We start from the raw sequence: 26,235 nt of genomic DNA, 5'->3' as shown, positions 1-26,235 counted from the left end.
GACCTGTGTTAGACATTCTAACTGAGCCTCTAGTATAATCCCCTTTTGACTGTCCCTTTCAACTTCTTTTTTACCAGATTTCTCATCTTAGAGAAGTTTTCAGTTTTGAAGTCAAAGATGGCTGTGTTGGAGTTCTCTGGCATTTTCCATTTACATATAAATTAAGTTTGATGCTATTGTGGTCATAGTTTCCAATCGGTTGCACTATGTCCTGGGAGGCAGCACTGAGGATTAAGTCCCAGGTCACTTTCCTTTTGGTTGGTTCCTTGACAGTTGCTCTAGGACACAGTCATTTAGGGTACTGAGAAATTTTACTTCTTTGATGTGACTGAAACACACATTTATTCAGTAAATATGAGGTAGTTAAAGTCTCCCATTATTACAACTCCCTCTCCTTTGGATGCCTCCCTGATTGCATTTTTCATCTCAAGATCATCCTGAGCGTTTTAGCATATCCCCAGTACTAAAGTGGGGCCTGGTATTGTCATCCACAGTGATTCTGTGGAGGTGTCAGCCCTTTTAAAGGTTTCTAGTTTGTTAGACATTATGCCCTCCTTGATGTACGTAGCAACACGTCCTCCAGTACACCCTTCCCTGTTATTCCTATAGAGTTTGTATCTGGGGATGACCATATCCCTCTTCCACCCGGTTTCTGTTATGCTTACTATATCTGTGTTTTCCCTTAAAACCAAGCACTCCAACTTCTCCCTTTTGTGTCAGAGGCTTCTGGCATTTGCATGGAAATACCTCCACACCATGTTTCTCTCTAGAAATCTTTGGTGTGTGCCTTTTCGACCCTTTGGCCGGTTTGACTGGCTGTGCTGCTGTACTTTATCCTCACTTTCCTTATCTGCCCAGTCCCCAGTAGTGCAGGCAGGAAATCTGCCTGAACTGGATGCCTCTATGCCGCTGTTCACTTTCCCTTCAGGTTCAGTTTAAAAGCCGCTCTGCCACCTTTTTTGTGTTATGTGCCAGCAGTCTGGTTCCATTCTGGTTCAAGTGGAGCCTGTTCTTTTGGTACAGACCTGGCTTGTCCCAAAATATCCCCTAGTGCCTACTTAAATCTAAAGCCCTCCTCTCTACACCATTGTGTCATCCATGCATTGAGATTCCCAGATTGTGCCTGTGTAGCTGGCCCTGTGTGGTAAAAGAGCAGCCTTGAACCTGTTGAGATAACCTATCTAGAGAAAGGGGAATCAAATCTCCTTTCCACATTTATTTACTTTGCTGGAGGCTCAGCTACAAACTAGTTACTCTCATTGTGGGAAAGTCAAGAGCCAGTTTTACTTTATATATTGAAGCCATCCACACAAAGCATTTTACCCTATTAAATACTTTATTTTATGTTAAATAAACCTTTGTTGTTCATTTCCATCTATATCTTGTCAGATATCGAGGTAAAAGTAATTTCTGTTTACCTCGCAAATAATTACTGCCTTGGCCAGAGTTGCTCAGTGTAAGAGCCACATGGAATAAATGTCAGATGTTTGAGAGCCGCAAGACATGAACAAATACTACACACATTTTTATTTTAAAAATATGCACATTTGCTTTTTATTAACATTAAATGAGACCGCCAAAAATAAAAACAAAAAGGGGTAAAACAGATATTGATAATGATATTTATTTGTTTGCTAATGATATTTGTCTAAGAGAGGGAGAAAGAGAGAGAGGGGGGAAAAGAAAGAAGGAAAGAGGTGGAAAGACAGAGAGAGAGAGAGAAACAACGAAAGCAAATAGATTGGAGGGAGGGAAAGCATGCCTCCCCTTCGCTTCCCCAGCTGCCCTGCCGGGAGCCGCACAATAAGTGTGAAAGAGCCGCATGTGGCTCCGGAGCTGCAGTTTGGCCACCCCTGGTCTAGCAGGTTTCTAAATAAGAGAGATTTAGGATACACATACCTTACATGCTACCAATCCTTTTATCAAACCTTGTGTACCCCTTTTTACTGCTTATGAGCGGTTGGGGTGTAAAACATCTATAGGGGAGGCCAGAGTGGGGGACTGGACATTTTTCAGTCTAGAAGGCAACTGCCTCAGAGCCTTCTCCCCCCCCACCATTATCACCCTATAGCTGCCACAGCTTCAGATATGGATCTCCACCCACATCTCCTGCTGCTTATAGAAATAATTGGAGTTCCCAGAATATACCTGTACTGCACTAGTCTTTGTGTCCAGCACATGGTATTGACACAAACATAAAGAAGGGGAGAGCTGGAGATGGAAAAAGAAAAAAAGGATTGGAACTAACATGAATAAAACTCTCTGTCTTCCTTTCTAGAGAGCACGTTTGATGTGGAGAGCCAGTCTGGTGAAGTGGTTAGGAGTGTGGACTCTAATCTGGGAGAACCGGGTTTGATTCCCCACTCCTCCACATGCAGCTGCTGGTGTGATCTTGGGTTAGTCATAAGTTCTTTCAGAGCTGTTCTCTCAAGGGCAGTTCTTGAGAGCGCTGTCTCAGGCCTGCCTATCCCACAGGGTGTCTGTTGTGGGGAGGGGGAGGGAAAGGGATTGTAAGCCGCGCGGAGGCTCCTTCGGGTAGTGAAGGGCGGGGTATAAACCCAATCTCCTCCAACTGCAAATCCATCTTCAAACTGTTGATCTGCTCCTCAATTAGCTGGAAGTTGTTGTCTCCTGAGGCTGGGGAGATACTCAAGACTCAGCAGGGCTCTTTTTGTAGAAAAAGCCCAGCAGGAACTCATTAGCATAATAGGCCACACCCAACACCAGAAACACATTAGCCTATTAGGCCACACCCCTGACAGCACAGCTCATTGGCACATTAGGCCGCACCCCCATGTTACCAGAAGTGTGGTTATCCAGCCACACCCACCTTTTGCTTGTTATTCTGTTGACCTTGTTTGTTGTCAAAACCCAGGGCTTTTTTTGTAGCAGGAACTCCTTTGCTTGTTAGGCCACACATCCCTAATGTAGCCAATCCTAATGAGTTTCTGCTGTTGGGTGTGGCCTATTATGCTAATGAGTTCCTGCTGGGCGTGGCCAACTTGGGAGCCAGCCGGAACTCCGTTCCTGTGCGTTCCTGGCCAAAAATAGCCCTGCTCAAGAGGATCAGGAAAACACATCCAGCCAATGGGAGTTCATTTGTTTAAGTTCTGTTTAAACAAGACAGTCGAACTCTCCATAATGTATAGAGTGCCAAAGCCCTGCCACCAGCAAGTGTAAAGGTACTACCCCATAGTACCCTTGAGGCTGTTTTGGGGGCTGTGGGGGGACTGTTGGAGTTGCTGACAAACTGGCAGTAACTATGACTGAGCAGGATGGGTTTCCACCAAACTCATAGCTAGCATCAGCAAAGGGCTGCCTAGAAGGGAGGCTTGGGTGGGTGTTTCCTGGAATAAGTTAGTGTTTTCCTTCCTGTTTCTTACCCACACTTTCATCCTGCTACATTAGCTGCATCACAGAGGATGGCTTCACAAACTGCAGATGGTCAGTCCAAAACTCCTTTGTATTTGGTTAATAGCTAGTAAGCTGAAAAAAGCTGTAAGAACCTTTTAACTCTTAATTCCTTGCCACCACTTTCCATGCTAACAGTTGTGGTTTATATGGTTGAAAGGATTTTTTTGGGAAAACAAAGATTACCTTATTGAATTCAACTCTGATCTGTCAAAGGCAAGCAAACTGCATTTTTGTGGTTAGACTGGTTGAGGTGGGAACTATCTGGACGCAGTAAATGCTTTTTTCTCCTACCCTCCCCAAGTGCCTTACTTTGCATATTGTTACTTAATTCTTAATTTCCTTTCACATTTATCTCTTCCAGAACATTTGGTAGCTTTGAGGAAAAACTAGATAGCGTGGAAGCTTGTTGGTGTGTTACTTCATTTGGTAAAAATATACTGCTATTATTTTCTCCTGAAAATGTTCTACAAGGCACTATGAACAGGTGGTCAACTGAAAAAAACAGTGCTTTATGTAGTTGATTAAAAATCATACATTAATTGGATGACTTCCCTACTAAAGGAGTAGTTGCTCAGCTGATTAAGTTCATATTTGTACACAGAACTGTGAACTTTGACTAATGGTTAAATCCCTTTTGCTCATCTCTTAATGAGGTATGTTCTGGCAGCTGATAAAGTTCCATTTGTTGTTCATAAATGTTATGAGTTGTAAGCAAAATAAAACAGTCCATTGGCACTTCAAGAGACTAACAACATTTGTTCCAGCATAAGCTTTTGCGAGTTAGAGCTCACTTCATAGGATGCATGAGGTCTACATCCATAAGGCCAATTTAAGCAAAGCTGTAGGAGGCATTGGTGAATTAGCAATAGACTTAAAGTTGGTACACTGGTCATCTTTTATTTTATCATGGTAAAATATGGTCAGGTGTTTAATAAAGAATGCTGTTGCATAGAGGACATTCAGCTTTTTAGCCATTCCCCCCCCCGCCATGTCCATCAAAATCCAAACTTAAGCATACTTTTTATGTTCAGCATATTGAAAAATCCACATTATTTAAATAAATAATAAAGGGTGGGGAGAAGAAAGGGGAGGGAAAGGAGGGATAGAAAAGGGTGGGGAGAACTGGAAGGTGGAAAAAGAACTAATCCTTAAAGGAAAGAAAAAAGAAAACAGCAAAATCAGAAAACGAAGGGGTGGGGGAGCAGAAAAGGAGACAAAGAAATAAGGGTTGGGGGAAACGCATCACAAGACTTTTGTGAGCAATGGCAGGGCCCCGTGCTCTCCAGCCTTGCAGGAATCAGAGTTGGTCTCTTCACATGCTCTCCCATCTGCCCTCATAAGTGTTACAAGGGTCACCAGACAATTTCTGTTCTCTCCCCTCACTGGTATGCTACATGACTAAGTACAGGACTTTCTGAACAGGAAAACAGGGTTCAAGCTGACAGTAATCACAGCAGCACATGTCTAGGAAACAGGGTTCAAGCTGACAGTAATCACAGAAGCACATGTCTAGGGTTTCCAGCTAGCTTACATGAGTCAGGTGCCTTCGTTTGTAGTGTAACCTACAAGCATGTGCTGCGAATGCGAATGGATTTTCACGGTGTTGCTCCATACAGCTCCACAATAAGAGGACCACAAGGCTGCTACCGCCGTTTTCCATTTGGAAAGGCTACATGCACATGTGTTGGTTCCCCTGACGCTGTGCAGACACGCCTTCTCATTCAGAACAGAACCCAGACTTTTCCTGCTCAGTCTGAATGATTGTCTCCCATCTCATTTTAGGCCATAATAATCTCTGTGCTGAACAAGATGACCCTTCACAATCTTTTTATCTCCAGTAAGATAATGTGGAGTGGAACCCAGATCTCCCCATTTTCTAACCACTATGCCACACTAGCTCTCCATATGTGTATTAATTGTAAAAGATACTAACCTCTCACTCAGGGCAGGGGTGGTTGCTTACTTCTGCCTCCTGAAAACACCATTCTCAGCCTTCAGAATGTTTGGAACCCTTTTATTCTTGGCTACCTCCATACAGTCTTTATATATTCTCAAGAACAGGGACAAGCTTCACTGGCTCCTAACTTCTCCATCATCCTGCTAAGTGCAGTTTCATTCTGATGGCTAGGCTGTCTCTGACCAGACCAGTAGATGCTGGCTACTCACACGCGTATCAGAATGCCTCTGTTGTATAATTTACAAAGTGTGGTTGTTCATGTAACAAAATTGCTTAAAGCAAAGAATGTGGGAGACTTTTTATTTATATCAAACCTTATAACCTTCTGAAATTTTGGTATATAATAATCCTAACCCTAACCATTTGTCCAACAAAGAATTACTTTTTAAAGAGATAAAGGAAATATTGCATCTACTATATTGTTGCTTCTAGAATTGATTCTGTATTGTTCAAGAACAGGGGTCTCCAACAGGTATGAGCTACTGGTAGCTTAGCAGCTGCTGCAGAGAAGATCCAAGAAAAGGTCACAAAAAGAACTGCTCTAAACGCATAAATTTTTTAAACAAAAAGTTTGTATTTCATAGGCTTTTTCTCTTATTGTTCAAGAACAGGGGTCTCCAACAGGTATGAGTTACTGGTAGCTTAGCAGCTGCTGCAGAATAGCCCATGCATCCCTTAGAAGATCCAAGAAAAGGTTACAAAAAGATCTGCTCTAAACGCATAAATTTTTTAAACGAAAAGTTTGTATTTCATAGGCTTTTTCTCTGTGTTGCTTAGCTGATAGCTTTATTTTGATGCTCTTCCTAGCCCATGTTCTGTTTCTAGGACAGAAGAAACTTGGTAATGTGTGGGGAATAGCTTGGGATATTTTTCAGTACTTGGTACCTCTTATTAAAGAAAAGGCTGGTAAACCTGAACCACAATCAATGTTCCCTCTAAGCTGTGGAGTCCTGTGAGCAAAAATTCTACTTTGTGAGCTACCGGCATCAAAGTTGTGAGTAAGTGATTTGGGTGCTGCATAGATTAGCTTGCTGTGGAGCCCTCCTTCCTGAGCTAAGACAAAAATGTGTGAGTCAGAGGCTAAAAAACTGTGAGCCGGCTCACACTAACTGAGCTTAGAGGGAACCCTGACCACAATTACTTTCACTCTTAACAGAAGTTATGTCTAACTAGTTAAGCAATTTATATAGTACTGAAATAGTTATTTATTTAGAACATTTATTCAGCCTCTCCAGATAAGTGTTTGAGATGCTATAACAAAATGGATACTATAATAAACAGCTACTTGTCAGTAGCTAAAATATAGGCTAAACCCATATTAGATGAAGTAGCTTTGAGTCATATAGTCCAACTGTATACACTTTACTTATTGTATTTATTTCAAACATTTTGATACCACCTTTCCACCCTAATAGGGACTCCAAGAGGGCAAACATCGAGACATTAAACAGCATTTAAAATAGTGTATAACAGAATTCAGTAAAAACGTATAAACATGTAATACCAAAACCAGGGAGGAGGACCAATATCAGTTACATAAAGCATGCCAAGCAAAACTAAAAAAGTCTTCACCTGCTGGCAGAAGCCAGCAATGGAGAGAGACAAATCTTCTTGGGAGGGAAGTCCAAAGTTTCAGTGCCACCCCATCTAGCCTTACACATCAGGGGCACATCGAGACATTAAACAGCATTTAAAATAGTGTATAACAGAATTCAGTAAAAACGTATAAACATGTAATACCAAAACCAGGGAGGAGGACCAATATCAGTTACATAAAGCATGTCAAGCAAAACTAAAAAAGTCCTCGCCTGCTGGCAGAAGCCAGCAATGGAGAGAGACAAATCTTCCTGGGAGGGAAGTCCAGAGTTTCAGTGCCACCACTGAGAAGGCCCCCTCTTGGGGTTTCTCCCCATCTAGCCTTACACAGCAGGGGTACCTGAAGCAAGGTCTCCAAGGATGACAGGAGTGGATGGGTAGGTTCATATGAGTGAAGGCAGTCTTCAAGGTATGCTGCCCCCAAATCATATGGGGCTTTAAGGTGAATACCAGTATCTTGAATTGAGCCCAGAAACAAACTGGAAGCCAGTGTAGATTGAACAAGAATGGAGTGATAGGGTCCCTATGACTCACTCCAGTCAACAGTTTGACAGCATCGTTCTGTATCAGCTGTAGCTTCTGGACTGTATTCAAGAGCAGGCCCATGTAGAGCGCATTGTGGTAATAGAATCTAGATGTTACCAGAGCATGCTGCACAGTGGCAAGGTCTTTGCTGCCCATGAAGGACTGCAGCTGGCTCACCAGCCAAAGCTGGTGAAAGGCACCCCTGGCCACCACCGCCACCTGTTTAATACCATAGCCAGCACCAGTCCAGCACACCCCCAAGCTGTGACTTGCTCCTTTAGGGCAACCCCATCCAGAACAAGAGATATCCATTTCCCAGGTCAAGCTTTCCTGCCACCAGTAGCACTTGCATTTTGTTGGGACTAAATTGTAGTTTGTTAGCCCTTATCATTCTAAAACTGTTTCCATCCACCTGTTCCCACTTACCGTAGCCTCCCTAGAATTTCTTGGAAGTGCAAAATAGAGCTGAGTGTCATCTACATATTGGTGACAGCTCAGCTCTCCAGCTGACTTCTCCTAGCAGCTTTGTGTAGATCTTGAAAAGTGTGGGGACAAGATAGAACTGTGTGTGACCTCTTAGGGCAGAGGCTGTGGAACAGCAGTCCCCCAGCACTACACTCTGAAACCTACCTTTGAGGTTGGACTGAAATCATCACAGAACACTGCCTTCCAGTCCGAACCCTGACAGACAATCCATAAGGATACAATGATCAGTGGTATCAAAAGCCGCCAAGAGGTCTAGAAGAATCCACCAGGGCAACTAAGGTCGTTTCAGTCCCATAACCAGACCTGAAACCTGATTTCATGTTTACTTGAAGTTGTCTCACTGGTTTAAATGGGATTTACTTCCAGATAAGTGAACTTGTGGTAGGTGTGACAGCAGATCGCCTTGACTTGTGAACCAGTGATTTAAACTGGTTGCTGGAATCAGTTGCTTGCTGACTTAGCACTCACTAATAATGAGGCTGCGAGATTACTGGTTACTAACATGGCTTCTTGAAATAGTAGCAGTTGTTGCTGAGTGAGCGCAGGTCATCTAAAACCTCCATAATAACTGGAAATGCTTTGTTCTCTAAATCTGTATAATCACTCCAGACAAAATATTTGTCCTAGAAAGACATGTGAATAATATATTTATGTTAATATTAGTTTTTTCTCTTTTTTCGTGAGAACGTTGTCTATTTATGTAGAGGAACAGGAGAAAGGTGATGTGTTAGAGTATCCAAGGTAGCTTATTGTTAAGGTACGTTTGTGCAGCTGTACTGTTGAGAAATCACCATGTTTGATCAAAATATTATTGCAACTTTTAATCTTGATGTTGCAGGAAGCACAGGTGGTCAGTAGGCTATGGGTGTTGATGAACTATCAGTGCAATGCTGATAATATTTTTGCCAGCTTGTTTGATTCTGGAAAGATGAGAGAACTTCGTTCTTTATCTTTATTCTTTTTGTTTCTATAGATCCTTTTATTATGGGGATAATCATTTCCTCAAATAGTACAGCTTCTAATTTGATAGTACATGTTAACTTTTTCAGGTTTTTATACTTTTAACTATCTTAATACTGTACTGGTATTTGAATTTGGGATTTTAGGCTCTTAGTTGGAGAGCAGGTGTGGTGGGAAGAGTGATGTGAAAGAGAAATGAACCAAATCTGTGTGACATTACTTGAATTTGAACTATTTTAAGCCGTCTTGGTTATAGTTTACACATTTTGCATTAAAAAAATTACACAGCCAAATGAAATTTACACAGCCAAGTGAAGGGATCGACTCTTATTGAAAAATATCCCAAACTATTATATGATTATCTTTTTTTAGTGGTGTAAGTGCTGTATAGCATTTTTCTAGGCAAAGCATGTAAAAGGTTTATAAAACACTTGCCCAATTATCCAAAGGTATGGGTTGGGTTGTCACCAGTATGCGGATGACACCCAGCAAGCCCCACTCTGGGGGCTACTGAACTTTCCAGCTGGCTGGGCCTTGTCTTTGCTGGTTTCTCCTCCAGCAGGATGCTCCTTTCTATGAGGATTTTCCTTTAAGGACTCTGGGCCCAGTTAGACTACCCTGGGACTGGAATGACAGCCCCCAGAGTGGAATGACGGTCCCTGGGAGTAGCAGCTGCATTCTGGGAATGGAATTCCGCTTTCTGGGAATGGAATTCCAGAGTAGTCTATCTGGGCCCAGGAACTTTAATGGAAAATCCATTCTGCATTTTCTTTGCAACTTTTTTTGAGCTGCAATGTATTTCAATGGAGTGGAGTTTCAGTTTCCAGTGTCTGTATGCCAGTTGATATTGTCTGCTTGCAAATAAATGGCTGGTGTTTTGAGCCAGCTTGTCTCTGCTGGATGGACCTGAGAACAGGTACCTGATTGAGTAGTCTAACCTGGGAACCCACAGCCTAAGTGGTTCATTACACTGGAGAGCGACTGCTACTCTGAGTAGACCGGGGGGGGGGGCTTGCAATGCCCAGCCATTTCATGTTTTCCTAGGCTCAGAGCATTTTATATTTTTAGTTTCTGCTGTAATCCTTGTGCTTTTTATTAATGTTTTATTTAAAAAATTGCATTGCCAAATCCCACTATCCCCCCACACCTTTCCATTTTAGGTAAGCATCTTTTAAGGGAGGGAAGGTTTGGGGGGTGTCAGTTATCAAAGACTGTTAAATAAAATATGGCAAGAGTGTTACTGTTTTAAGCATCTTTGTATTTTAAGTTAAAAAAACCCTTTAATTGTGTTTGTCAGTGTCATTTATAAAGTTAATATCTTCACTACCTGGCATTACATTTTATGACACACATGGCCTGGCCCAACAAAGTCCCATTTATGTTAGATCTGGCCCTGTAACATATGAGTTTTAACTCCCCTGGTCTATGATAGAAACTGCTTCTACCATAGAGTTTTTGCCCAAATACCAGAGCATCCTGTGTTGCTGGTAATGTGATGACATCGCTTGCAGTGTGTGCCAGAAATGATGTCGCTGTGCCACCGGCCTAGGCCTCACCTTGCAGCTGGTAAGTCCCACTCCCTGGCAATTGCCAGAAGAGACCTGGCAACCCTACAGGAGAGCTAGAATTAGTATCTTGCTGGTGTGGGCAGTGGAAGAGCTCTGCATTAGAAACATACGTGGAGGGTTAAAAGACCAACATGTGGGTTTCTTCCCCACTGAGTGATCTCGCATCACTCTTCTGCTGATTCACTCATTGTATGTGGAAAGGGAGATGGAAGGCATGATATTCTTGCTGTCTATGTATTCTCATTAGCATCAGGTCCTTTCAAAAAGTAGCAAAAAAGGATGACTGTACAGGGATTTGTAGTTGAACAGCTAGGACTCCACAACCCTGCTGAGACGCCTTCCTTATGAGCTGAAGACCACAGTGTTAAATGTTACTCTTGTAAATAGAAACCATTATTGGGGATAATTTATTAACATATTAAAATAAGATATTCAGTTGCTTAAACCTGCATAGCTATAGTGAAACTTAGGTACTTAACCTACTTCCAGTACTTAGAATTGTTTAGAATTTTTTTCCATGGATATTCTTCATTTTATTGTCTGCACCACGATATCTGTTAAGCCATTTGTATATTTTATTTTTACTAGAATGCTAGCTGGCTCATCATCTCTTAAACAGCCTTTTAAGGAGGTACATTTTCTTGCCTCTCTAAATATTGTGACAGTCTCTCAGGGTGCATCTGTGAAATCTGTTAGTGGTAGCTAAACACTTAACAAGCACTCCAAAGTTGGAAGGCTTGTGTTTTTGCACTACAAGTTGTCTGTTTTGATTGCTCAAGAGGAATTTAATCAGTGTGATGGAGCAGCTGGGACCAAGGTCTTTGTCAAGAGTGTTTTACCAGCTTTGATCTAGGATGCTTGGTGCTTTTCCATCTTAGCCTTCATAAGATATGGGTAAGAATATAGTCTGTGTGTGATGCTTGGGACTTGGCATGTGAGTAAATGGGCAGAACTCCTCATCATTCTGACATGCCTGCTGTGTTCCGTACAGCAGATCATATCTAGGGTTGCCAACTCTATGTTGGGAAATTCCTCAGAATTTGGGGGCAGAGCCTGGGAAGGATGAAGTTTGGGGAGGGGAGGGAACTCAGCAGGGATACGATGCCATAGAGTCTGTCCTTCAAACCTTTTGTTTCCTGTGGGGGAATCTGATCCCTGTGATCTGGAGGTCAATTATAATTCTAGGAGAACACCAGGCCCCACCTGGAGGTTGGTAACCCTAATCATATCCTTTGTAGTAATACTGGGACAGTGGTACCAAAAATGTAAGTTAACTAGGAAGTTGTCAGGTTGAAATCAGAGGAAATGCAATGCTGTTTGAGAGAAAGGGAGAAAAGCACTTCTTTCTCTACCTGTTCTTGTTTCCTCAATAACCTACTACTGAGATATTCCATTCCTGACGACCTCCTTAGCTCCTCAACAAATAACTCAGATCTCAGAGAATGGGTATTTAAGCATGATGCTCTGCTAGATAGACACTTAATTTTAAAAACACAGCCTGCTACCTGGTTTAAATCATTTAAGAATGATCATTTTAGATCACCTTATCTGGTTAATATAGATAATCATAACCTTAGAGCAGCTTTTACATCTTTGCGCTTTGAATCAATGCCTACAGCCGTATTGGTCGGCCGTTATAGTAGAACACCCAAAGCACAGCGTTTATGTATTTGTGGCTCTTCTGCTATTGAGGATCTCTCCCATTACATTTTTGATTGCTCATTGTACTCCCAGCCTAGGTCAAAATTTTTATCTGGTATCTTATCAGTTTTAAGTTTTTATTCAGTCCCAGAGAAGATTATATTTTTGCTAGCCGATGCCAATGCCGATGTATCCAATAGAATGGCTTTATTTGCCTTGGCTGCAAGGAAAATACGGGCCAACGCTGCTCCTAGCTAATACTGATTTTAGTGGGTATGTTGTGAATTAATTAACTGTTCATAACCTCGGTTTTATGGATTTATAATGTTGGACTGTATCTTATTTTATACAATTTTTATGTGTTCTTCTCTGTCTGTGGTTTGTAATGGCCTATGGCTAAATACAATAAAATCTTCTCTACCTGCTTTATCCCATGCATAATCTTGTAAACCTCGATCATGTTACCCCTCAGTCGTCGTTTCTCCAAGCCTGCATGTGTGAAAGGATCCAACCTGGTGGTTAGTCTTTGAAAGCCTGTTTGTACCTATCAGCATTAAAGGGAATTCAAACCACACTCTGAAGCTACAACTAGCATAAAGTCATGTGTCTCAGCCAGGTGCTGCTGATCTGTTGTTTAGCACTAACCTGTAAATAAATAAATCTACGTAGTTTGGGGGCAAAACTCTATAATAAAATTGGGCTCAAACCACAGAGTTTTGCCCAAAAACTAGAGTATCACCCCCTGATGTCGGCAACACAATGACATCACTTCTGGGTTACATCATCATGGCATGCACGTCAGAAGATCCTAGAACTCTAGGCTCTGAACCTTCAGACAAGTTCAAAAGCAGTGGACCAAGTACTGATCCCTGCGGTACCCCACTGCTTACGTCCCTCCACTGAGAAAATTGCCCATTTATACTCACTCTCTGTTTTCTATTAATTAGCCAGTTTTTGATCCGTAAAAGGACTTGTCCTTTTATCCCATGATTTTTGAGCTTACTTAGGAGCCTTTGATGAGGAACTTTATCAAAAGCTTTCTGGAAGTCAAGGTAAACAATATCTATTGGATCCCCCTTGTCCACATGTTTGTTCACCCCCTCAAAGAACACTAATAGGTTAGTGAGACAAGATCTTCCCTTACAGAACCCATGTTGAGTCTGCCTCAATAGGTTTTGTTCATCTATGTGCCTACTAATTCTTTCCTTAATAATGGTTTCCACCAATTTACCCGGTATCGACGTCAGACTGACTGGCCTGTAATTTCCCGGATCTCCTCTGGAACCCTTTTTAAAGATGGGAGTGACATTAGCTACCTTCCAGTCCTCAGGAATGGAGGCTGATTTTAAGGAAAGATTACATATTTTTGTCAGGAGATCCACAAGTTCACATTTGAGTTCTTTCAGAACTCTCGGATGTATGCCATCTGGGCCTGGTGATTTATCAGTTTTTGTTCGGCAGACCACATTCATCTGTTCAGCAGACCACATTATCATATTGTTTAGTCTGTTCCACAAAGAATTTGTCTTCCTCTGGGGGTATGAACATATTATCTGATTTCTTCTAAATCTATTGAAGTCTATGCAGTTAGAAGCGTATAACTCTGCTTAGGATGGCACTGTCGGTTGTCAGCTGTTTGCTCTTTCAGGGATAGGGTTGCCAAGTCGTACCTTCATCTGGAGCGGGGGACTCCCGGTTTGCTCCCAGAGCGCGTGTGCCGCATCCACATCACCCGGAAGTGACGCAACCACGCCGGGCACGCTGGGGGCGGGGCCACGACCACCTGAGGGAAAACCATAGAATGAGGGGGGTGGGGTTTCCCCGGGGCCCGATTCGCCGGCGGTGGGGAACGGGCCTCTGGGGCGGGGGTTAACCCGCCCCCTGGGGGGACTTGGCAAGCCTATTCAGGGACAGTGTTTTAATATTATTTTTACGTATTTTATTATAGCTCCTCAGTTCCGGCAAACATTTTAGCCTAATCCTATCATATTAAGATTTTGATTTCTTCAAATTTATAAGTAATTTGACAGATGGGTTGTAATGATGACCAAAATCACTTAGAGACTTTCATCATATTTCTAAATATAATCAATTTTTTTCTTCATATAGTTTTTAATATGTTAAAATAACTCTTGATTCTTCCTCAATTAGTGTAAAAATGGAAGCATCATCAACATCTAGTTTTCTAGACCCTTCACATTTCAAATATGGCAACTTTTTAAAATTTGTCAGCCATTTTTCATAGGGTTTTCTTTTCTTGCCTTTCCTGTATTGTGTTTGTTTCCACAGTAGTCACATATATAGTATACTTGATGGTGATCATAATTTATCAGTTTATATAGCTATAATCTAAAGCAATGACAAATTCCTAATATTCTCCACAGATCCTTTACATTTTTAAAAATATTTCTCTTGCTGTAAATGGTCCACTAGGTTCATTAAGCCTAGTGGTGTCCTTTCTAAATCATATTAAAGGAAACTTATACTTCTGTTGGAATGGGTTGTAATAATGGCATTTGTATGTTACTCTTGGTGACAAATTAGGGTTTTTCCCTTTCTATTTATGGTAGCTAGCTTTTGTGATCTGTTACAAAATCTGTTTATGGGAATTAATCATCTGAATAGCGTATGACTAGGAATTTTCTCAGATTTTTCTCAAATGCAAGCATTGCCCATATCCTGTATGAAATACCTGGGGGAAAATCAAAAGAATCTCCAGATCTTTAGGACCAATTTCCCATGACTCATGTCCTGAAAATCCCAAAGGTCTGTATATATTCTTTCAAAGGGAAACTCATTGTATTGCAACAGGTTATAGCAAGCTCAGAGGGCTACTGTATGCTGTTTAGATTCAAAGCTGCCTTGCGGCTTTACATCTGTTTAGAGAACTGGGCAGGTTTTCGGTTATTAGAGATATATAGAATGCCCCCCCCCCACATATACACACATGGTTTTAAAGGTTTCTCTAATATATTTTTATCCTTCCCTTCCTCCAAGGAGCTCCTTAACTCGTGTTATTCACCCCAAACCCCTTTGAGGTAGGTTAGTTGAGAAAGAGTGGCTGGCTCAAGGTCACCTAGGGAGCTTTATGACAGAATGGTGATACGCACCTGAGCATTACTAGTCTGTCCACGATTGCAGCACATTTACATGGGCAATAATGGAGGTCTTGAGAAGTCCTCATGCCTGTGAGAAAGAGCTTACCTGGCTGCTTCTTGCTCTGACTGAGGGCTGCTGGGAGCAGGGGTGGGGCTTGTTGCATGTGCCTGCCCCCTGGGTTCTTTACTGCCGGAGCTCCGCTCCTGTGCGCTCCAGCAGGAAATGACCCCTGCTTTGGCCGCCAAATGAGAAGGGAGCACTCACTGGAGAAGACCCTGATGCTGGGAAAAATTAAAGATAAAAGAAGAAGGGAACGGCAAAGGATGAGATGGTTACACAGTGTTATTGATGCAACAAACATGAAATTGAGCAAATTCTGGAGGTTGACAGAGGACAGGATGGCCTGGCGTGATGTGGTCCATGGGGTCGCGAAGAGTCGGACTCGACTGTGCGACTGAACAACAACAAAAATTACTGTGTTGGCAAAATATTGAAAATTAAGTTTATAAATATATGATTGTAGCAAAGTATGTTGAAATCCGTAGGGCAGCACCCTATTTATGTTAGCTTCTGTTATTCAGAAAGCAACTTGCATTGGAACAGTTAAAACTCTGCCCTCTCCTAGACAGTAGGGCACAGCTATGCAACTTTGCCCTACTTGTCTTCTAAGTGACACCTTAGTTCTCGATTGTACAGGGCATGAAGGATTAAAAAGTACTTTATACGTTCAATTTAATGTGTAGCGTAATTATTTATACACACACAGACTCTGTTTGTGTATAATATATTTAACCCAAAATGTTGTTTCTGTTGCATAAGCAGGATAGTCTGTCTTACTTCATTTCCTACAGATTCACTGCTTCATATTTTTGTCTCCTCCTATCCAGCTGTGTGATCATAAAAATCTTTCCTGTTGTTGATTCAGTGCATCTGGGTTGTAGCCTGCTGTCTCATGCTTACAATCCAAATTGCTGAAGTAAATAAGGCAGAAAGTTTAATTTCTATAGAGCTTGTTTTCTGAACTGAAACAGAACATACAGCAAGGCTTTTGAGGGCATGCTTTAGTACTTTTCCTTAAGTTTCCTTTCCTGGTAGGGTCTAAACTGCTTCTAGTGTTTACCTGGCCAGTTTCCAGTTACAGTTACCTTGGTATCTTCAATGACTGTTGGAGTCAGAGCCTGACCATGGTAGAACTTGCTATTTTTTATTATTTTCTGGAACGTTTACTTTGGAAAAATATTCACAGTATAATAGAACATTAGATTAGAGGGAATGACACTATGTACCTGTGTATAAAGACTGTTCTGGTTGTTTGGTTGTTTTGCAGTCATGATCTGATACCTCTCAGAGGGAAGGTTTTGCTGTTGTTTTTACAATGAAATTAGTAGGGGGGGAAATCTGGCAATGGAGAAAATAATTGATGTCCTTGCAATAGGAGTTCTCTGCAGGCCTAGGAATAGAATTCAGTCTCAAATTGAAAGACCAATGAAAATTAAATGCCAGAAGTTCAGAAACATGATACCATTCAGAAGTTTGGCCATACTTCAAGATGCGAAAGCATATACACATTCTTATCTTTGTTTTTTGTCCTTTACATTGAAAGACAGAAGTTGCTAGCCATTTATACACAGTTATCTCTGAATGCTGAGTGCTGCTATGATGGGAGCTGATAGTTTCTGAAAATAGCCTTTTTAAAAGCACTGGAGGTTTTAGCAATAGGATAGTGCTCATGTGTTACAGATGGGATGGGTGAGTGGGTCCTCTGATAACAAAGTTTCTGTATGCAGAAATCCCGAATGTTGGACGCTACATTTCCAACAACCCGTGCACCCAGTTCAGAGTAGCTTCTTTACAATTCCAAATCTGTGATACAGTTCCTGTTACCCCAAAAAGTATGCAGTCAAAACATTATACTTGTTCATTCCACCAGAATTTCATGTGGATTTACAATTGATCTCTCATCTAAAACAGTTGTGTGTAGAAGATTTGACAGGTACCTTGCTGACAGAACAAAGCTGTATCAGACTTCAAACAGTAGATGCTTGGCATCAGGAAGAAAGTGAAGAGTGTCCAAACCTAGTTCAAAAGAACTGTGATTTTTTTAAAATAAAAACCATCTATTCTATATTTATTTGTGCTGGAAAAAAATTAGCTGCTAGCAGAATAGGCACATCTAGCAAGCGTTGTCATTCTTTTGTATACACATAGTCTGCATAGTGGAAACACACATTCTATTCTTTGTAATCATGACCAACAGATTTTAAACAATGGAGCTGAGGCCTGTCTTTTTACCTTGGACAGCTTAATTTAAACTGTCTAGGGGTAGATGTTCTCTATGAATGCTGGCACAAAGAGCGAGTGGTTTTTTCCTAACAGAAGGGCTGTTTTTCAGTAGTAGTTTTTTCCAGATGAGACCATATGCAATCTTTTCATTTCTTGATCTGCATCATGGAGTAAACTGACTAGCATTTAAAATCAAGGCCCTGGAGCGACAATTGCTTTTAAAAATATGATCTTTATTACAATTTTTAAAAAAAGCCTTGAAAAGGCAAAGCTACACATGACAACAAAACTGGGTAAGCAGCTAGGATGATATTAAGCAAGTATTCTTCAGATGGTTACAGAGGAAATTACCCCAAAGGAATTTTGAAACTGATAGATGTTGGTTTTTACATTGTAATGTTGTGTTTCTGGCTTATTTTTTCACTGTCTCTTATGAAGGTATGCTCAGCATGCACTGAAGAGGCACTAAGCAAATAGGTTTACATCCCAGTTGCTCTACTGAGTGGGCGCTCTGGTCTTGCATTGATTAGAGACAGTTCCTAGGTGCGCTACTATGATCATTGCTTAGTCCTAGATTATTTTATTTTTAAATATGTGAAACATCGGAAGAATACGTTGTACACGGCCTTCGTGGACCTCAAGGCGGCATTTGACTCTGTTTCTAGGGGAAGGCTTTGGGCCAAATTGGCTGACATGGGTATCGATAGAAGGCTATTGCTTCTATTAATTAAACTGCACGAAAATAATGACATCCAAATAAGGTTCACACAAGATGGGAAACTATCGAAAAGTATTCCAGTGCAAAAAGGAGTCAGACAAGGTTGCCTTTTGGCTCCCTTCTTATTTAACATCTATGTTAACTCCTTAATCACATGCCTTCATTCAACTGATACTCATGCTCCCTCATTCTCAGGTAGCAGAGAGGTTCCTAATGTATGCTGACAATGCTGTTCTTTTATCCCAGACAAGGATTGGCCTGAAGCGAGCCCTGATAAAATTTAAAGAGCAATGTGACACCGAATTACTATCTTATTAATTTCGCTAAAACTAAAATTGTCCATTTTGGTAACTCATTCAAGAAGTTCAACTGGAATATTAAAGGAAATGACATAGATCAAGTTAAGAACTATAAATATTAGGCATTACCTTTTCTTATAATTCTAAATTCTCAGCATATCTGTCCTCATCAGCTAACCTGGCAGAGAGAAGTGCAAATGCCATTCTTAGATTATTTAGAAGGAAAGGTGCAGGGTTTCTCTCCACGGCCTTAAAAACCTTCCAGGCAAAATCATTGACTCAACTCCTGTATGGCTCACAAATCGGACTTTCTGCCAATCTAAAGACCCTTGAAAAGATTCAATCTAAATTTCTTAGATCTCTATTTGGCGTTCCTAGAAGTACCTCTAATGTAACACTTAGGCAAGAGGCTGGGCTACTCAGAGTTGAAACAATGAAGAAGCTTTGCTACCCGAGAACTTCAGAAACATAAAATCTTGGGCAAATTTTACTGTTGCCCCTTATTTAGTCAACATTACCTATGAACCCTATAGATGGGCCTTTTCCAGAGCCCGCTTTGAGGCACTCCCTTCCGCTGTACTGCAAGGTAAATTCACTCGAACGTATATGCCCATGCATGGCTAATATGGTGGAATCAATTACTCATGTCCTCCTGTTCTGCAGATTCTATCAGGAGGAACGAGACCCTTCTGTCTAGATTTAGCCCTTTGCTTGACTTTAGGCCAGAAGTCCTTAGTAAATTCCTCTTAGAAGACGTTCAGAGCTCAGTGACTTACGCTGTGGCAAAATTTTGTTGCTTAGCTATTAGGAAACGTAGATTTATTTTAGCTGAAAAAATTGTATGATTCTTTTATTAACACTATTTTACTTTACTAATGTTATTAACTCTCTCCTGTTAATGTTTTTATATTATTCCCATGTTATTACTGTTTTAATCCCTTTTATATCAGAATTGTACTGTATTACTGGCTCCTGCCGCAATAAATTAGATTGATTGATTGATTAGAGACCGTTTTACCTCTTAGGTGAGTCTCTCAGTGGTTCTTGCAATTAATAAACTGTTCTGCTGTTGTGCCTGCTTGCTCTTCTGAACTCAAACAACTCTATACTCTACTCTCTGGCTGTGCACAGATGTTAACTTTACTGAGACTGGAGGCAGTATTGTGCTGTATGTGCATTTATATTGTGTTTCCTGCCAGAAGCCAGGTTTGCATGTTTCCTTTTATAGTACTTCAGACCCTGAAAAGCTGAAACTGATCCCCACAAGCATGACCAGCACTGCTGTCCATGATGTGTATGTTTTAGGGTGACTGCCATGAGGTACCTTTTGGATACTACCCATAATGAAACAGATTCCTGAAATGATGATCAGGAGTAGACTGGGGGAAGACAAGGAGGCGCAGGAAACAACCAACACACTACTTGACCCCCTCCAGACCCAGATCCTCTTCGAGACCCAGAGTTCCTGGAACCTGAGGCCTCCGTTGAAGAACCTGCCCCTGGAGACTTAGCTCTAGGAAATGCTGCGCACAGACTCCAGAGCAGCTAGTCCCCTGCCTTGTAGCGCCACATCCTGGACTACCAGTACCTCAAGTTCACCTGGTGAGAACAACAGAGATGGCGGGCTCAGTGAGAAGCGGCAAACGATAAGAGGGTCACAGTCCAGAGAACTTACAATACAAAAATCATACAACTGTGATAAAGAAGCATTCACAATTTTTTTATCTCAAGATGTTGTACAAAACATTAATTTCTGAAGTAATTATTACAGGAAATAATACAGTGAGAAGGCAATGTACTTACAAAGAAATGCCAGGTTGGAAGCCCATGTTCCTAAGCACACTACATACATCCCAGGATCACAGAAAGCCTTACTGGTTCAGCCAATTTGTATGGCTAGGTTGCTTCCATGGGAGCCATAAGACTGGGCCCAGAACCCAGCTACTGAGTCTTCTTTAAGCCCTTGCTATCAGAATCAGAACAATCGGCAGAATTTAGTCTGTTGTCATATCCTTATAAAACAGGTGTAGGATTGTGAGGCATGGCCTGACAATCAGCAGGAGACAGGTAGGTAGGCACATTGGGGGGGGGGGTCACCATTGGTGACACAGTGGCGTCAGTTCTGGGGGAAACCTGAAAACTGGGTGAGCAGGAAAGGACAGTTTTTGGAACCCACTCCCCACCTGTACCTTCACCACAGTTGCTTTTAAAAAAACTGTTTCTGAGGAATCCGCTTCCCTTTCCTGCCTTCGCACCGCCCCCACCTCCACTTAACACGGGAATCTGCAGGATCTCGATTTAGTGCTGTCACTGTCATATCTAGAGAGAACCAGTGCACTATAGCAGCTAGAGAGTCAATCTCAGACTGGGGAGACCCAGGTTCAAATCCCCAGTACCGTGAAACTTACTGGGTGAACTCTGAGAGCCAGTTTGGTGTAGTGGTTAAGTGTGTGGACTCTAATCTGGGAGAACCGGGTTTGATTCCCCACTCCTCCACTTGCACCTGCTGATGTGACCTTGGGTCAGTCACAAGCTCTGGCACAGCTGTCCTTGAAAAAGAGCAGTTTGTGTCAGAGTTCTCTCAGCCCCACCCACCTCACAGGGTGTCTGTTGTGGGGAGGGGAAGGGAAAGGAGTTTGTAAGCCGCTCTGAGACTCCAAGTGAAGGGCGGGGTATAAATCCAATCTCTTCTTCTTCTTCTCTTCTTCTTCTTCTTCTTTCTCTGTGTGTGCGCGCATGTCTCAGCCTAGATGTGACCTCACAGGATTTGTGAGGCTAAAACTGAGGAAAGGAGAACTATGTATACTGCCATGAGCCCCTCAGAGGAAGGATAAACTAAAAGAGAAATAAACAAAATGTATCTAGTCTCTCACAAGGGACTATGATAAAATGAATAACCAGGAAAACACTGCAAGCAGAGTTCTTTTGGTCTTGTAGTCATGTTTGTATGCTTACCAGTATGCAGACCTTTTGGATGGAAAATATTGGAGAGAAAGAGCAGTATTCTTTCCAGAGTTTATTCAAAAGAAAGAAGGGTAGGATGAATGAGTAGGAAGTGGCAACTTTCAGCTTGCTATGCAAGAAATCTATGTGTAGGCTTTACTTCAAAAAGCACAGCTTGGTGGTAAAGTAATCTCAGAATAATGCTTTCCTTGGGTAAATCAATATCTTATTTTCTGGCCTGTCTACAGATTTTCAGTAACGTGACAGAGGAAAAATGCTGAAAAAGATATTGAATATAACTAATTATAGATGGGTATGCAGACTGATCTAGCATACTCTCTCTGCCATTTAAAATAGCCAGTAGGACTCAAAAGCTTGCTTACTAGTACAAGTTCGATTTCAATTAAAAAAGAAACAAACCTCCCAGTGTTAATCATGAAATAACTGTTCATAATGACTCAAAATCATTCTTCAAAAACTATTATTTATTTATTTTATTACTTACATTCTATCCCGCCCTTTCCCTAATTAAAACAAATTGAAAGTGAGTAGGGTAGTTTTAATCACTGAATATTGTTTTTGAATAAGGTATGTGAATATTTATTTACTTCAGTTATGTTCCATTTTTCTTCCCAGTGGGGATCAAAAGGGGCTTCCATTGTTCTCTTCTCTATTTTACTGGAAGGTAAACGTGAAGCGAATCCAACGTGAAGCGAATCCGTTTATGTAAAATCATGAGAGTGAAAGTATCAGTACTGACATTTTGAAATGTCATCTTTTGAGAAGAAATAGTAAATAAGCAAAAATGATCATCCAGGTAGATATGAGTAAGACTGTATTGGGAGGTGTGATATTTGGCAAGCAACAGTAAGTTAAGTGATTAAATAATTTTAGAATGCCATTTTGAGAGCCATTTTGGCGTAGTGGTTAAGAGCACGGACTGTAATCTGGGAGAACCGGGTTTGATTCCCCACTCCTCCACATGCAGCTGCTGGTGTGACCTTGGGTCAGTCATAAGTTCTTTCAGAGGTGTTCTCTCAAGGGCAGTTCTTGCGAGAGCTCTCTCAGACCCACCTACCTCACAGGGTGTCTGTTGTGGGGAGGGGAAGGGAAAGGAATTGTAAACTGCTCTGAGACTCCTTCTGGTAGTGAAGGGTGGGGTATAAATCTAATCTCTTATCTTCTTCTAAATTTCTAATTTTGTAATTTTCATATTTCCTTAACAAATATGAATGCTTAGAAATTGTCTAAATTAAAATCAATTCTTCAATAGATCCTACTAGGTCTGTACACTACAATATTGTGTATGCTCTTTACATTACTGTTCTTCATTATTTATTTAACTTTTTAATGCTACCTTTCCATCCAGTTTAGGGTCCCCAAAGTGGCAAACAATCTAAGCCATTCAAACATAAAACATAATATAATAAAACCAATGAAAAACAAACAAAATACAAAATATAGCAGTATATTTGTTAAAGACAAAGGGGACAGTTATAGAATGTATTTATCTATATATCTAATTCCCAAGTGTCCCCCGATCTGCAAATATCTCGATCCGCAGATAGGGAGCACACTTGCTGTAAACTTGGGGGACCAACTAGGTTTGCAGAAAAATCTGACTTAAAAAAAACACATTGGGGATGTAAACTCTCCCCTGAATAAAAAGAAGCATTGTCTGTGCATGCACAAACAATGCACTTACCTTTAACAGTCCTGGTGGCTCCTTCCTGGATCTGTACCAGGCAAGCTGCCGAAAGAGAAGGGAGGGAGAGTCTACTGGCTCAGCTGGAGCTATTCCAGATGAGCTGCAGAGAGTGGCAGTGGGGGAAGGGAAGAGTCTGCTGGCTTGCCTGGAGCTGCTCTGGGTGAGCCACAGAGAATGGTTGGGGGGGGGATAGAGTTTGCTGGGGAGACAAAGAGAGGGAATGCCCTCTCCCCGCAAATTTCTTGTGGGTTCCCACTCATACACTCCCTCAGAGCAGAAAAAAAGAACCCTCTTGAGGTGGTGCATGAAAGAGATGCAGTTAGAATTCACCGGTAATGAGAAATAAAGACATAGACCATAAATGTCAATCAAATACCAACAACACCGCAAAACTTTATACCAATTAGAAACAACAGCAGCAGCTTTGGATAAGCTTTTTAACCAGTACCTTAAAGCCTAAAGAAAAAGTGCCAGTTTGTTAGCAGTGTGGAAGGAGATCCACAACTGAGGTGCCACCACAGAAAAGGCCTTTGTCCCTCATGGACATCCATCTTATCTTGGAATATAGTGGCACATGTAATAAGTCTCTGATGCTGAAGTTGGTATACAGGTAACTGAAGTTGGTATACAGTCTTTAGAAGCAGCCTCACATAGAACACATTGTATTAAATTTTATCTAGATTCAGAGGATAAATACCTCTTATGTTTCCAGAAAGGGACATAGTAGTTTCACCAACCAACGTTGGTTAAAGGCACTACATGACACAAGAGTTCTGTGTCCATCTGAAGTGATAGATCCATTGACTTTCCCAAACTGAACCTCATAATGGATTACCTTTTATGTGTGCATTTAATAAGCAGGAACTGAAGATTGAAAACACAGGACTTTCATAAACTAAGAGTTTATAGTTACTGGGCAGAAAATTTTCCTACATAAAAGTAAGTGTCCACACTCTTTGGTCTTCATAGACATGCACAGTATGAGAAATGAATGCGCAGTCCAAACAGTTTTGAATAATTTCTGCTGCAACTTATAATATTTGCTTCTGCTATGACTGCAGTGCATTTCTGTCAGGAAATGTGCACAACCTATACAGAGGGATTTGTAAGGGTTTACAGCTAATTGTATATGTCGCTTCATCTGTTTGCTTTTCAGTTGTGGAATATTTGCTTAGTACATGAAATTTTTGTGATACTTTTGTGATGCAAGCAGAAAATGAAATAAGAGAAGGCAGGTTAGTTAATAGATGCTAGTTTATTACCATTCTCTTCCCTTCCTTCTGTCAACTTTTTTTGTCCTAGGAAGGGGCAGCAATTTAATGACCAAGCATACTCGTAATTCCTTTCAAAGAGCAGGACTCCAGCATAGTGCCATATTTATTTATTGCTTTATGACTCACAGCAATAAGTTGTCAAGTAACCTTGTAACATTTGGGCCATGGTCTTCAATATCCTTATGTGGAAATCAGTTCTTTCTTGTGATGTTAGTCCATTATGGTACAACATTGGTTAATTCTTGTTTCTACATTTTGGGAAAATATAAATGTAGAGTCATTTGTTGACGTTTAACCTGCTATAGTGTGACATGCACAGGAGTACATATAAACACATGCACTAGGGGTTGCCACGTGGCTGCTGGGGGCAGGAGATCCATGTGCCAGCACTCTAGCAGCTGGTGTGAGATTTTTTTTTTTTAATTGCCATCAGCAGTAGCATTATGAAACTGGGGAAAGCCTGGAAATGACATCAGTCTCTTTGGGATTTGCTGGAAACTCTGTGTTTTACCATAGTGTTTCTGTCAATTTCTAGAGGGATGTGATATCATTTTTAGGTGATTTTCCCCAAAGCAACGTCATGCTGGCTCTGATGGTTGCCCCCAGTCTCTCAAATACATGTGTGTTCTCTCTCTCTCTCTCTCTCTCTCTCTCTCTCTCTCTCTCTCACACACACACACACACACACACACACACACACACACACACACACACACACTCACACACGGAATGTTTGGCCCTGAAACAGTTCAGGTTTATTCCATGGGGTTGTATATAAATGGTTAAATGGTTGATGATAAACAAGTGTCTGGATGGGCTTTACATCTAACAAATTATTCGAATTTCCGTAGCAGTGTAGATTGATATCATAATGCCCCTATATAAATCAATGGTGCGACCTCATTTGGAATACTGTGTGCAGTTCTGGTCACCCCACCTTAAAAAGGATATTATAGCTTTGAAAAAAGTGCAGAAAAGGGCAACTCGAATGATAAAAGGGTTGGAACACTTTCCCTATGAGGAAAGGTTAAAGCGCTTAGGGCTCTTTAGCTTGGAGAAACGACGACTGAGGGGTGACATGATTGAGGTTTATAAGATTATGCATGGGAAAGAGCAGGTAGAGAAAGAGGTACTTTTCTCCCTTTCTCACAATACAAGAACTTGTGGCCACTCCATGAAATTGCTGAGCGGTCGGGTTAGAACGGATAAAAGGAAGTACTTCTTCACCCAAAGAGTGATTAACACTTGGAATTCGCTGCCACAGGAGGTGGTGGTGGCTACAAGCATGGACGGCTTCAAAAGGGAATTAGATAAGCATATGGAGCAGAGGTCCATCAGTGGCTATTAGCCACAAGGTATAGATAGGGACTCTGGGGCAAGTGATGCTCTGTCATCTTGGTGCTTGGGGGGGTCAACAGTGGGAGGGCTTCTAATGTCGTGGCCCCACTGGTGGACCTCCTGATGGCACTGGTATTTCTGGCCACTGTGTGATACAGAGCGTTGGACTGGATGGGCCTTTGGCCGGATCCAACATTGGCATCTCTTATGTTCTTATTGGAAGTAGTTAACTTATTCTCTGCTGCTAGAAGAAATGAGTTAGTCCTAGTGCGAACGGCTCCCAATTTTGAGATGGGGGATTGGTCCATCCGGGTGGGCCTGTCCTAGACTGCAATCCCATTTCTCTGATAGAGACTATTTATGACATTTTATAACTAAAATAGACACTTTCCTTTCATGACACATGAGATTTTGAGTGTATGTCCA

The sequence above is a fragment of the Gekko japonicus genome, unplaced genomic scaffold (assembly GCF_001447785.1).
Source record: "Gekko japonicus isolate JY-2015 unplaced genomic scaffold, Gekko_japonicus_V1.1 scaffold1298, whole genome shotgun sequence".
Taxonomy (NCBI): domain Eukaryota; kingdom Metazoa; phylum Chordata; class Lepidosauria; order Squamata; family Gekkonidae; genus Gekko; species Gekko japonicus.
The sequence above is the reverse complement of the archived record's forward strand: the minus strand, read 5'-3'. Positions refer to the sequence as shown.